Source organism: Zootoca vivipara, chromosome 9, assembly GCF_963506605.1.
Source record: "Zootoca vivipara chromosome 9, rZooViv1.1, whole genome shotgun sequence".
NCBI classification, from domain to species: domain Eukaryota; kingdom Metazoa; phylum Chordata; class Lepidosauria; order Squamata; family Lacertidae; genus Zootoca; species Zootoca vivipara.
Window position 1 is genome coordinate 6,074,795 of NC_083284.1, and position 11,402 is coordinate 6,086,196.

Genomic DNA, 11,402 nt, shown 5'->3' on the forward strand with positions numbered 1-11,402 from the left:
TTAATTACTGGCTTCCTCTCATCATGGTTTTTTTTTTCTTCCCTCTACAGCAAAATAATTGCACTGCAAGAACAGGAATGAATTAATTATGAGGCAATTGGCCAATAATACCAGGTCACTCTTAGGGGTAGCTTGTCCACCTTTGGTCCCCATCCTGCGCTCAGATCCCACCTGTGGCTCCTAGAAACTGTCAATGTGTGGCCGTCTAAACCAGGTGAGGGCAGCCAGTGGGCCTCAGTCCACATTTCCGAGGGTTAAACCCGTTTTCAATCTGTAGTATGGATGTTCCCTGGAGGGGTCCGACTCAGAGCCTATTACGTTAAGCTCAGACCAAAATAAGACGCCAGTGGTGCATTGCCGGCCTCCCTTGCCATAGTACTTTAAGACAGTAACACAGAGGTTTTGCTGGGACAGAGTTCAAAGGTTGGTTTTATTGCACATGTATGATGAATTGTGCACATGAGGTTGTGGAGCCAGGATAGTGGTGGTTTAGGTTAGGCTTAGGACTGTGAGCTGAGAGGGTTAATGGCTCAGCAGTCATCCTGTATCACGTGGGGACTGTTCTCATGTAAACAGGAAGTATTGGTGATGTGGCATGTAAACAGGAAACAGGAACTGTGTGTAATCCCTGTTACTGTTGGTTTCTGTTATATGAGAACGTTATGTGTACTGTTTGTCAGTCTGCCGTTTGCAGTCTGGTCTGTTGTTTTGCTGTTCGTTGCAGCTGCAGCATCATGGAGCTGACTTCTCCTGGTTGAAGCTGTCCTAACTTAATAAATATTCTCTGTTTTAATGAACAAGGGAGTGAAAGTGATTTATTTTTCTCAGGGGAAGAAATGGAGGCAGTGAGAGATTTTACTTTCTTGGGCTCCTTGATCACTGCAGATGGTGACAGCAGTCACGAAATTAAAAGACGCCTGCTTCTTGGGAGAAAAGCAATGACAAACCTAGACAGCATCTTAAAAAGCAGAGACATCACCTTGCCGACAAAGGTCCGTATAGTTAAAGCTATGGTTTTCCCAGTAGTGATGTATGGAAGTGAGAGCTGGACCATAAAGAAGGCTGATCGCCAAAGAATTGATGCTTTTGAATTATGGTGCTGGAGGAGACTCTTGAGAGTCCCATGGACTGCTAGAAGATCAAACCTATCCATTCTTAAGGAAATCAGCCCTGAGTGCTCCCTGGAAGGACAGATCGTGAAGCTGAGGCTCCAATACTTTGGCCACCTCATGAGAAGAGAAGAATCCTTGGAAAAGACCCTGATGTTGGGAAAGATTGAGGGCACTAGGAGAAGGGGACGACAGAGGACAAGATGGTTGGACAGTGTTCTCGAAGCTACGAACATGAGTTTGACCAAACTACGGGAGGCAGTGCAAGACAGGAGTGCCTGGCGTGCTATGGTCCATGGGGTCACGAAGAGTCGGACACGACTAAACGACTAAACAACAACAACAACAACATGATGAATTGTGCACATGATGTTATCAGGGTGGTCACACTCCATTCCGCTATCAATGCTGTTTGTGCCTGCAAAAGTTTTGTGGTGGACACGCGGTTGGGACTCAGATACATTACACGCAACACCAGATAGCGCCAGAGAGCAGGAAAATGTAAAACATGATTTTCTGCAGATTTTTTCCCCTTTTGCTATTATGATCTAATTCCTGACTTATTTATATCGGGTTCTCCCCCCACCCCCATGTCTAGATCCACCAGGGCATATCCTGCCACTACCTGCGGAAATCTCATAACCATTCATCCACAAATGCTCCGGTTTATTTTTTTTACTGTGCCTTTGTTACACTGCAGCCCCTCTGGACAGCAGCAATGTGTTCAGATAGAACCATAGCTCAGTTGTTAGAGCATGAGACTCTTAATCTCAGGGTCATGGGTTCGATTCCCACCCTGGGCAAAAAAACTCTGCATTGCAAAAGGTTCTTGAACTAGATGACCCACATGGTCCCTTCCAACTTGATGCTATTATTCTAACCAACTAAAGCAGGCTAAATCCACTACCAATGTAGATTTGTGTCCAGAACACAGCTGCAATAAAACACCAGCGTTAAGGGGCCCAAAGTATCCCCACCATGTATTTGAAAATATCAAGCATTTCTCTGCATAAATGACACAGGACAAAACATGCAACACAACGCAATAAAAGAGTTGTATTATGTGCTGTGTTTTTACATTTTGGTCTCCCAATTTTTATGTCTGCTTTATGCTATTTAGGGTATTATTCAGACTCTTCTTTTTCTGAGGGCGCCAGAAATCGTGGGCACGCGCGCTCACGAACTGGCCCAAGGAGAGATCTCTGCTGGAGTGAACCGGTCCAGGCAAGGTAAACCTTGCCAACCCCTGTTGCGACGAAAGTCCCTCTCACTTTCAGTCTTATAACTCTGACCTCTCAATTATTAAAAGCACTAATAGGGATTTCTGAGGTAAATCAAACCTCCCACTTTACCCCTCTAGCCTTTCTTTAAACTCTCTGCACTTGTGGGTTTTCAAAAATAAAAGAGAGTCCTCTTCCAGCCTAAACGTGACCAGGTACCTATATAGACTTGGGGCTATAAATAAGACTGTTCCTATGTGCACTCAGATAAGGGTTTCCCTTCACTAGAACCCCCCTTCCTTGGTGCACTCTCAGCCACAAACTCACCTATCTCCTCTAAGAGGCAGTTTTGACAGTTTAAAAGAGTTCCCCACCACCTGGCTTCCTGGATACCTTAGCTGGAAAATGAAATAGACGATTACTAATGTGACACTTTAAAGATGGATATTTATTGGCTTGAATCTTAATGGTTGCTTTTTGGTAACATTGGTACAAACTTAATTTCACAGGTAACGTTCTTGGTAATCAAATAACAGAATACCTATCCACTACTTCATCAGTTTCAAATTCGCCACACCTGTTCTTCGGATTCTTCTTTTTCTGAGGGCGTTCTGAAATAAAAGTTGGAAAGCCGATGTTCTGGGGGCTGCCTACGCATGGGCTTCAGGGAAGCAAGCACTCTGCATCATCGGTGCAGCTCTCTGTGGAAGAAAGGAGGGCGAAAATGAAATTTTCTGTGCTTTAATCTTCTGGCAAGCCTTTTGGGTCGGTCACAAAGTCTCCCCTGATATTCTTGCAGGGAAGCTGGTAAAATGTGGGCTAGAGGAATAACCAGATTCACAAACATAGGATGGGTGACACCTGGCTTGACTGTAGTACATGTGAAAAGGATCTTGGCGTCTTAGTAGACCACAAGCTTCATGAGAGAACAGCCTGATGCAGCAGCAAAAAAAGGGAATGCTATTCTAGGCTGCATCAACAGAAGTCTCGTATCCAAGTTAAAGGAAGTAACAGACCCAACCGGGATTATTGGATTATCTGCCTTCCTCAGACCCAACCTGGATTATTGTGTCCAACTCTGGTCACCACATCTGAAGAAGTGTGCATGCTCACAAAAGCTTATACCAATGACAAACTTTGTGCTTCTGGAAGGGATTTTTTTTTATTCTGTTTCTGGTCACCACAGTTTAAGAAAGATATTGACAAGATGGAATGTGTTTAGAAGAGGGCAAACAGAGTGACCCAGAGGGTCTGGAAACCAAGCCTTATGAGGAACGGTTGAACGAGTGTTGGGTATGTTTACCCTGGGGAAGAGAAGATTGAGATGTGATATGAGCCAAGATTGAGGGCACTAGGAGAAGGGGACGACAGAGGACAAGATGGTTGGACAGTGTTCTCGAAGCTACGAACATGAGTTTGACCAAACTGCGGGAGGCAGTGCAAGACAGGAGTGCCTGGCGTGCTATGGTCCATGGGGTCACGAAGAGTCGGACACGACTAAACGACTAAACAACAACAAATGAGCCACCTTCTAATATCTGAAGGGCTTTCCCATGGACCCAAAGCAATAGATTCAAATACAAGACAGGAGAACCTGACTAAACATTAGGAAGAACTTTCTGAGCATCAGAGCTGCTTGGCAGTGGAACATTTTAATGGTAAGTTGGATGGCCATCTGTCGAGATTGCTGCATTACTAAATGACCCTTGGGGGTTCCTCCCAGCTCTACAATTCTGTTATGCTATGGTTACGACTTGTGTCTTTTCCTTGGGGGTGGTTTTCCAATTGACTTTCCTGACTCGCATTCCCCCCCCCTCTTCCTCTCACCAGCACCCCCTCTGGGTGAACTTCATCTCCCACACACGGATACCCTTACCGACACCGCAGCATGTGCCTTGGACTGCACATCTTCCTTCATCTCCGCACCACTTCCAGCCGGACGCGCAGGGGTCAGGCAGGTCATTTTCCTCCAGGCAGCGTGCTGTTTCTGGGGTGTCAAAGAGGCAGCCAAATTCTTCTCCGCAGCAGATGCTGGGGCCAAAGCAGCGTCCTGTCATTTCAGGACCGCAGGTGATGCACTGAGAGAGAGAGACAGAGACAGAGAGTGAGGGGTGGTGCTGAGTTTGAGTTTGGCTACGGCAAGGTGACTACAGGTATGCTGAATTAGATGGGTGTTTGGTCTGAACCAGCAAAACTCACAAAAATCCATCTAGACGAACGTTCCATGTCCCACAGCAACAAGCCGGGTGCTGCCAGGTAGCCCACAAGCAGTGCTGAAAACTGAGGTATACAGCCTCTGAAGCTGGAGGTTTCATCAAACCATGCTGGCTAACATAGACCTGTCCCCCAGGATTGATTTCTCTAATTCCCCTTTCAAAACTATTTGAGGCTACATTCATATGCATATTTTCCGAGGTGTAAACACCATGGGTGACATCCCATTTAATGTTACTCAGGGTAGACACACTGAACTTAATGCACATTACAGAGGTGCCTCGCAAGACAAATTTAATTCATTGCAGGACTCAATTCGTCCTACGAAAAATCCGTCTTGCGAGTCGCGGTTTCCCAGAGGAATGCATTGAAACTTAATCAATGCATTCCTATGGGCTCCGGGAGACTGGTGGTGGCAGCGGCGTTTGATCTCTTGGCTTGGGGAAGGCAGGCAGGCAGTTCCTATCGGCTCCGGGGCTGTTCCCGCCTGCCTGCCTGCCTTCCTCGAGCCAAGAGAGCAAGCGCCGCTGCCGCCGCCAGTCCGCCAGAGCCCATAGGAACGCATTAATTAAGTTTCAATGCATTCCTATTGGAAACCCCGTCCAATGTCTGCTGTGTGCGAGGCAGGGGGGGGGGAGAAGCGGAGAATAAGGATCCTTATTCTCCACTTCCCCCGCCGCGGACACCTGGCTCCGGGCGCTGCTTGCCGGGAATGCCGCCGCCTGGCTTCCCCGAGGGGAAGACAGGCCGTGGCAGCCCCCGCACCGCCGTGCTTCAGCTCCATCCCCTGGGGACAGAGCCAAAGCGTGGCAGGCACCACTTGCCGGGGCTACCACCACCTGGCTTCCCCGAGGGGAAGACAGGCCATGGCAGCCCCCGAAGCGCGGTGGCCACTGCTCGCCGGGGCTGCTGCCACCAGCTGTAGCACGGGAAGAAGGCAAAGGAAGATCAATTGAGATTCTCTCTCTCTCTGTGTGTGTGTGTCTCTCTCTCTCTCCTACCTGTCTGATTTCTATGTCAGAGACTGATCTCTTTCCTCCCCGAGGACAGTTCTTGAAGTAGCAAGCTGAAGACATGGTGACTAGGCAGAGGATATAGACTGGAAGAGAGGTCTTAGGCATCTTGGTGGGCATGCAAATCTCGCTCGCAGGCTGTCTGCCTCTTCTGGCTTCTGTCTCCTGCATCTGCCTCCTTCTTGGACCACCTGCCTCTTTATACCCTTCGTAGCTCCCCATTTGCATCAACGCAACACTTCTATCATAATGACCTCAATGGAGGCCCCACCCTCTCACTCTTACCCTACCCATCTCACTCTGGCCCCGCCCCCTCAACTCCTTCCCTCACTTTGCATCCTCCTCCTTTGCCAGTATTGCAGCCACCACAAAACAGACATACTTCCGGAAGTTCAGGAATCAAGAAGACAATAATTTTCAAAAAGGGGAAATGTTTATAATCTATATACAAAATCAGTGTTTCTGGTTTGCCTGCAAAGGGAAATGGCAGTGAGGAGTGGATCGGCAGTGAGGAGTAACAGACGACCGCTGCCGGGCTTTCTGAGCGTTGGGGTGCTTGCCAGGGTTAGGCAACCCCCCCCCCCAAGAATCCTCATGGAACAGTAGGGAGTCGAGGGGAACCAGCCAGGCAAGGGAGAGACTCGCTGCGCTCACGAAGCCTCATCTCTGCATTGACAGCAAGTTGGGGCGCAAGAAAAGCGGCTTGAGTCTGCCCGTGGTGTAGCGCAGCTCAGAATAGCTGAAACCACAATCCACCACCTGAAGCAGCAGACTTTCTAAACAAGGTTTTTTTGCCAAGCTTGGTGGACTTTAAAGTTAAAGATTTTGGATGAAATTTAATTAGGCAAAGATGGAAACTAAAAAGGAAGCCGACTTCCATCTTCTGAAGGATAGATTTTGCAGTACAGACTTGTGAATGAGATTAGAGACATTTCGAAACATATCAGTCCTTTTGTTACTTAACTAAACTACTTAACTACTAATTAACAATCCATAAGAGATAAAGAGGCTTAACACAAAAAGTCTATAGCTGTACTTCCTCTGTCACTGTTTCCCTTACTTCCAGAAGAAGGGAGCGACCTCCGTAAATTAAGCTCCCAATCCATAGCCTAATTAATCCAAATCTTCAAACCAATTCAAATACTCAATTACTCGTGGATTTCTTTGATCAATCTTAACTGTTTTACGCAGAATTGACCACTAGCACCACCCGGACAATGAAGCTTTACGCTCTTGAAGGAAGCATTAGAACCGATGCACCGCAGCTCCAACCCTCTCGCTCACTGGACTCAAAACAGAGATTACCAGGGAGAGGGGAGCTCGTTCAAGGTGACTGCCAGGTCGCCAAGTCCCCAAAAACCTCTATTTGGGGTTTCTTCAGGGGTCCGCAGTGCTTTTGCGGTTTCACCCCACCTTCACTGTGCTGAGGTTTCCTCAGCCAAGGGAACCTCTGTCCAAGATGACCGGCGGTCAACCGGAAGTCTCCCAGGGAGGTGATTTTGGTTTTGCTAAGGCAGAGGCACACTCCATTGTCTCACAAGACAGACAGATGCCAACCAATAAAATTTATTAGGTACAGAATCTCTTTCCTTGCTGCATATAGCAATTGCTTGTCCTTATCACATTTGTATGGTTCCATAGAGCAGAACCAGGAAAATTTAACGGTACATAATCTCTTTCCTTGTTGCATATAGCAATTGCTTGTCCGTATCAGATTTGTACGGTTCCAGAGCAGTAAAATTTAATAGGTACAGAATCTCTTTCCTTGCTGCATATAGCAATTGCTGATCCGTATCAGATTGGTATGGTTCCACAGAGCAGAACTAGTACATTTTAATAGGTACAGAATCTCTTTCCTTGTTGTATATAGCAATTGCTTGTCCGAATCAGATTGGTATGGTTCCACAGAGCAGAAAAGAAGAGGTGTACCTCACAGTGGAACATACCCGTGCCTGGATATCCCCTGTGGCCTTCCTGCCACACACAAAAGAGAGGAATGACTGACAACTGACCCCCTTGGGAGATCCAGTGCCTAGCTCCCCAGTTACAAGGTAGTGGCAGAGGATGCTTAAATCTCATCCTGTTGCAAAATGTCCAACAGCTGCATTGGAGACGTTAACACGAGCCACTTGGGTGTGAAGGCTGTTTAGTACCTCCATGTTTTAATTCAGGGGCTACCAACATAGTGCCCATTGGTGAGTGGACCCTCACCAACCCTCCTCCCTCTGTTTTGCAGTGTTGTGGTTTGTTTGGGCCCAAACAACTCCCCCCAACTCTGAGCAACTTCTCCTCAGATGCCCCCCACGCCACCCCTGCAGTGCAGTCCCCAAAGGAAGATGCTTCCCAGATCCGACACCAGTAGGGAATGACCTTAGGAACATGGCATTAATATGCAAGGGGGAATCTTGTGAATTGCAAAAGCGTCAATTAACACCTCTCAGAGGGCCCATTGCTGCCTGGGCACATCAGCATGGCAGATTCTGTAGAACGCCTTCCCATCAGATGTCAAGGAAATAAACAACTATCCAACTTTGAGAAGACATCTGAAGGCAGCACTGTTTAGGGAAGTTTTTAATGTTTTGTGTGTTTATCGTGTTTTTAATATTCTATTGGGAGCCGCCCAGAGTGGCTGGGGAAACCCAGCCAAATGGGTGGGGTATTAATAAATAAATAAATAAATAATGCAAAGACAAAATGGCCAGACTCCGAAAACATGGGAAGAAGCGTATATCACATTAATTCCCAAACAAGGAACAGATTCAATGAATGCAAAGAATTATACACTAATTTCGTTGTTAAATAATGAATCTAAACTTTTTGCCAATATTCTAGCAAATAGATTTATGTTGATTTTAAATCAGGGCTTTCTTCCTGGTTGCTAATTGAAAGAAAATATGAGAAACATAGTTGATGTAATCTAAGATTTGGAGACGAGGAATGACAAGCAATCCGCATTGATTTTCATAGACACAAAAAAGGCATTTGACAATGCCTTGGTACTTTATGAAGAAAAATTGGGAACTGGTGGGTTTCGGGAGTGGGTTTTTGATAGGGATAGAAGCAACTTATTCAGAACAAAAAGCGATGCTAATCTTATTAATATATAAATGTAGGCATTGCACGCACAGATGTAACAGCCTTTCTCCATAACCGCTGAACCGAATTGCATCAAATCAGGGCAAAGCGTACCTTGCCTACCAGGGAGGGATTTGGCGTAAAAATTATTTCAACAAACCACACCTTTCACACCTAAAATAATGATTAAACATTCAAAAAAGTGGCGCCCAAATTAGACATCACCAGCAGAAGGTGTGAAGACTCCAGCAGCATCCAATAGAAAGGCAGATCGCGCGCTGTCACCAGCAGAATCTCTGAAGGGCGGCGCCAAATAATGACATCATCAACCGAGCAACTGAAACCATCAAGGCGGCCATTACCAGACAACCCACAGAGTCAGGCCAGGGCCAAGGAATGGAGATACAGGGTGGAGGCCTCGGCTCACATTTAAATACTAGCCCAAGCCAAGGCCGACAGACTCGGCCTCGCCTCCCGGCGGCTGCATTAATAAATGCCTGGCAGCATTAGGCAGTTGTTAATCATTTCCCCTAACACGCACTTGGGGGCATGGCGAAGGGTTTTTGCTTTTTAAATTAGTGGGCATTGTGTCACATGCAAGGCTCTGGCGGCCATTTTAAGTAAGGGCAGTCGTGCCCCTTTTAACCTAGGCTTTATACTATGACTGATTGCCAGCCTCTGCATCTTTAAAACAACAACAACCATGCACTTTCTCTCCCCAGTTTAAGTCATCGGATATTTGCAGTGGCCAATCCCCCCCCCCCCGATTTAAATGACAACCCCAACTAGAGAAATAAAATAAAACTACCACCAACGCCCAAATCATACAATACCCACCAAAATAAATGACAACCCAAAAAATAAAATTAAACAATAATAACTTCTGCTGCTCATGTTCTTATTTCAAATTTCTTTAATCCAAATATATAAAAATGTTCACGATGCGTGCGCAGGGGCCAATGTATGGAGATACAGGGGGAGGGAGCAACAATCCACGGGGACAACAGAGGGCTTAGACAAAAGTGCACGCTGGGAAACAGAACCCAGAAGCTGACAGTTCCTTCTCCAAGGGTGAGGGCCAATGTAGGAAGATACTGGGGGAGGGGCCAACACTCCCCAGGGACAACAGAGGGCTCAGACAAAAGTGAATGCTGGGAAGAAGCTGACAGTTTCTTTTCCAAGGGTGGGGGCCAAGGTATGGAGATACATGGGGAGCCAACACTCCCTGGGGACTGTAACGGATTAGCCCCAGGATGGAAGATTTATTACACCCTGGATTAGAAAAAGTTAATCCACCTCCACCTTAACTGACAGCGCATCTTTAGGAGGCAGGATGGTGCCCGGTTTAAAAAGGAGGGAATAACCGTTTTGGCAGTTGGAAGAGGGGGAGTGTGGTGACGAAGAGGAAAGAAGAAGGTTGTGGAGCCAGGATAGTGGTGGTTTAGGTTAGGCTTAGGACTGTGAGCTGAGAGGGTTAATGGCTCAGCAGTCATCCTGTATCACGTGGGGACTGTTCTCATGTAAACAGGAAGTATTGGTGATGTGGCATGTAAACAGGAAACAGGAACTGTGTGTAATCCCTGTTACTGTTGGTTTCTGTTATATGAGAACGTTATGTGTACTGTTTGTCAGTCTGCCGTTTGCAGTCTGGTCTGTTGTTTTGCTGTTCGTTGCAGCTGCAGCATCATGGAGCTGACTTCTCCTGGTTGAAGCTGTCCTAACTTAATAAATATTCTCTGTTTTAATGAACAAGGGAGTGAAAGTGATTTATTTTTCTCAGGCACACAAGGGCACCGAAAGCTGGATAAGACTTTCACTGCTACAGACTGTTATCTGAACTTCAGAGGAAAATTCCTGGACAGTTTTGAAACGAGGCTTGACTTTTGGAAGGAAGCGTGCTAGGCAAGGAGTCTTTGCTACGCTTCTACAACACAGCTAATAGTTGTGTTTATAGTTGTTTACCAGTTGGCATAACTGGACAACAAACATTTTCACAAGGACAGGCATCCCCAAACTGTGGCCCTCCAGACGTTTTGGCCTACAACTCCCATGATCCCTAGCTAAGAGGACCAGTGGTCAGGGATGATGGGAATTGTAGTCCAAAACATCTGGAGGGCCAAAGTTTGGGGATGCCTGGCTTCGGATAACTTGAAGTTAAAGTCAGACAGAGTTAATGTATAACTGTAACTAAGCTTGTAAACTTATGCATCGTTAAGAAAAGACAAACCTATGTTCTCAAGTAAATAAAATTCATCTTCTTTTTGTGCCAAAGAGTATCGTCTCGGTTATTCCAGCAGTGTATTAAAACACACAGAGGTGGAGACTCAGAAAAGGGCAAAATTTACATAAGGAAAAGGGGATAGTTTGTGTCTTGGATTCACACAGGAAGGGTAGTATGGTGAAAACCTAGAGTGCCACAAGTTTGCCAGGGTGATATGGCAGACTGATACAGTTGGGATCTGAGTTGAAGGAGTCCCTGTTCTGTAGGCAAGAGGTTGTTCATTCATATAGCCCTGAGTGTTTGTGAGATGAGGCCACGAAAGCTGGAATTAGACTCTCTTTACTGAGAAGCCCAGAACTGAGGGATTTATTTTAAGGCGTACGGAATTGAGTGGGGATTGCTTTACCCCTGTACCCTTTCGTCTCATGATCTATTGGCAGCGTCAGCGAGGAGGGTTCGTTGCAGGGACAAGAGAGGGAAGGGTGTTTTTTTCGATTTAAAAATACCTTTATTTCAAATAAAAATTTAAAAATTATTTACATCAGGTCTT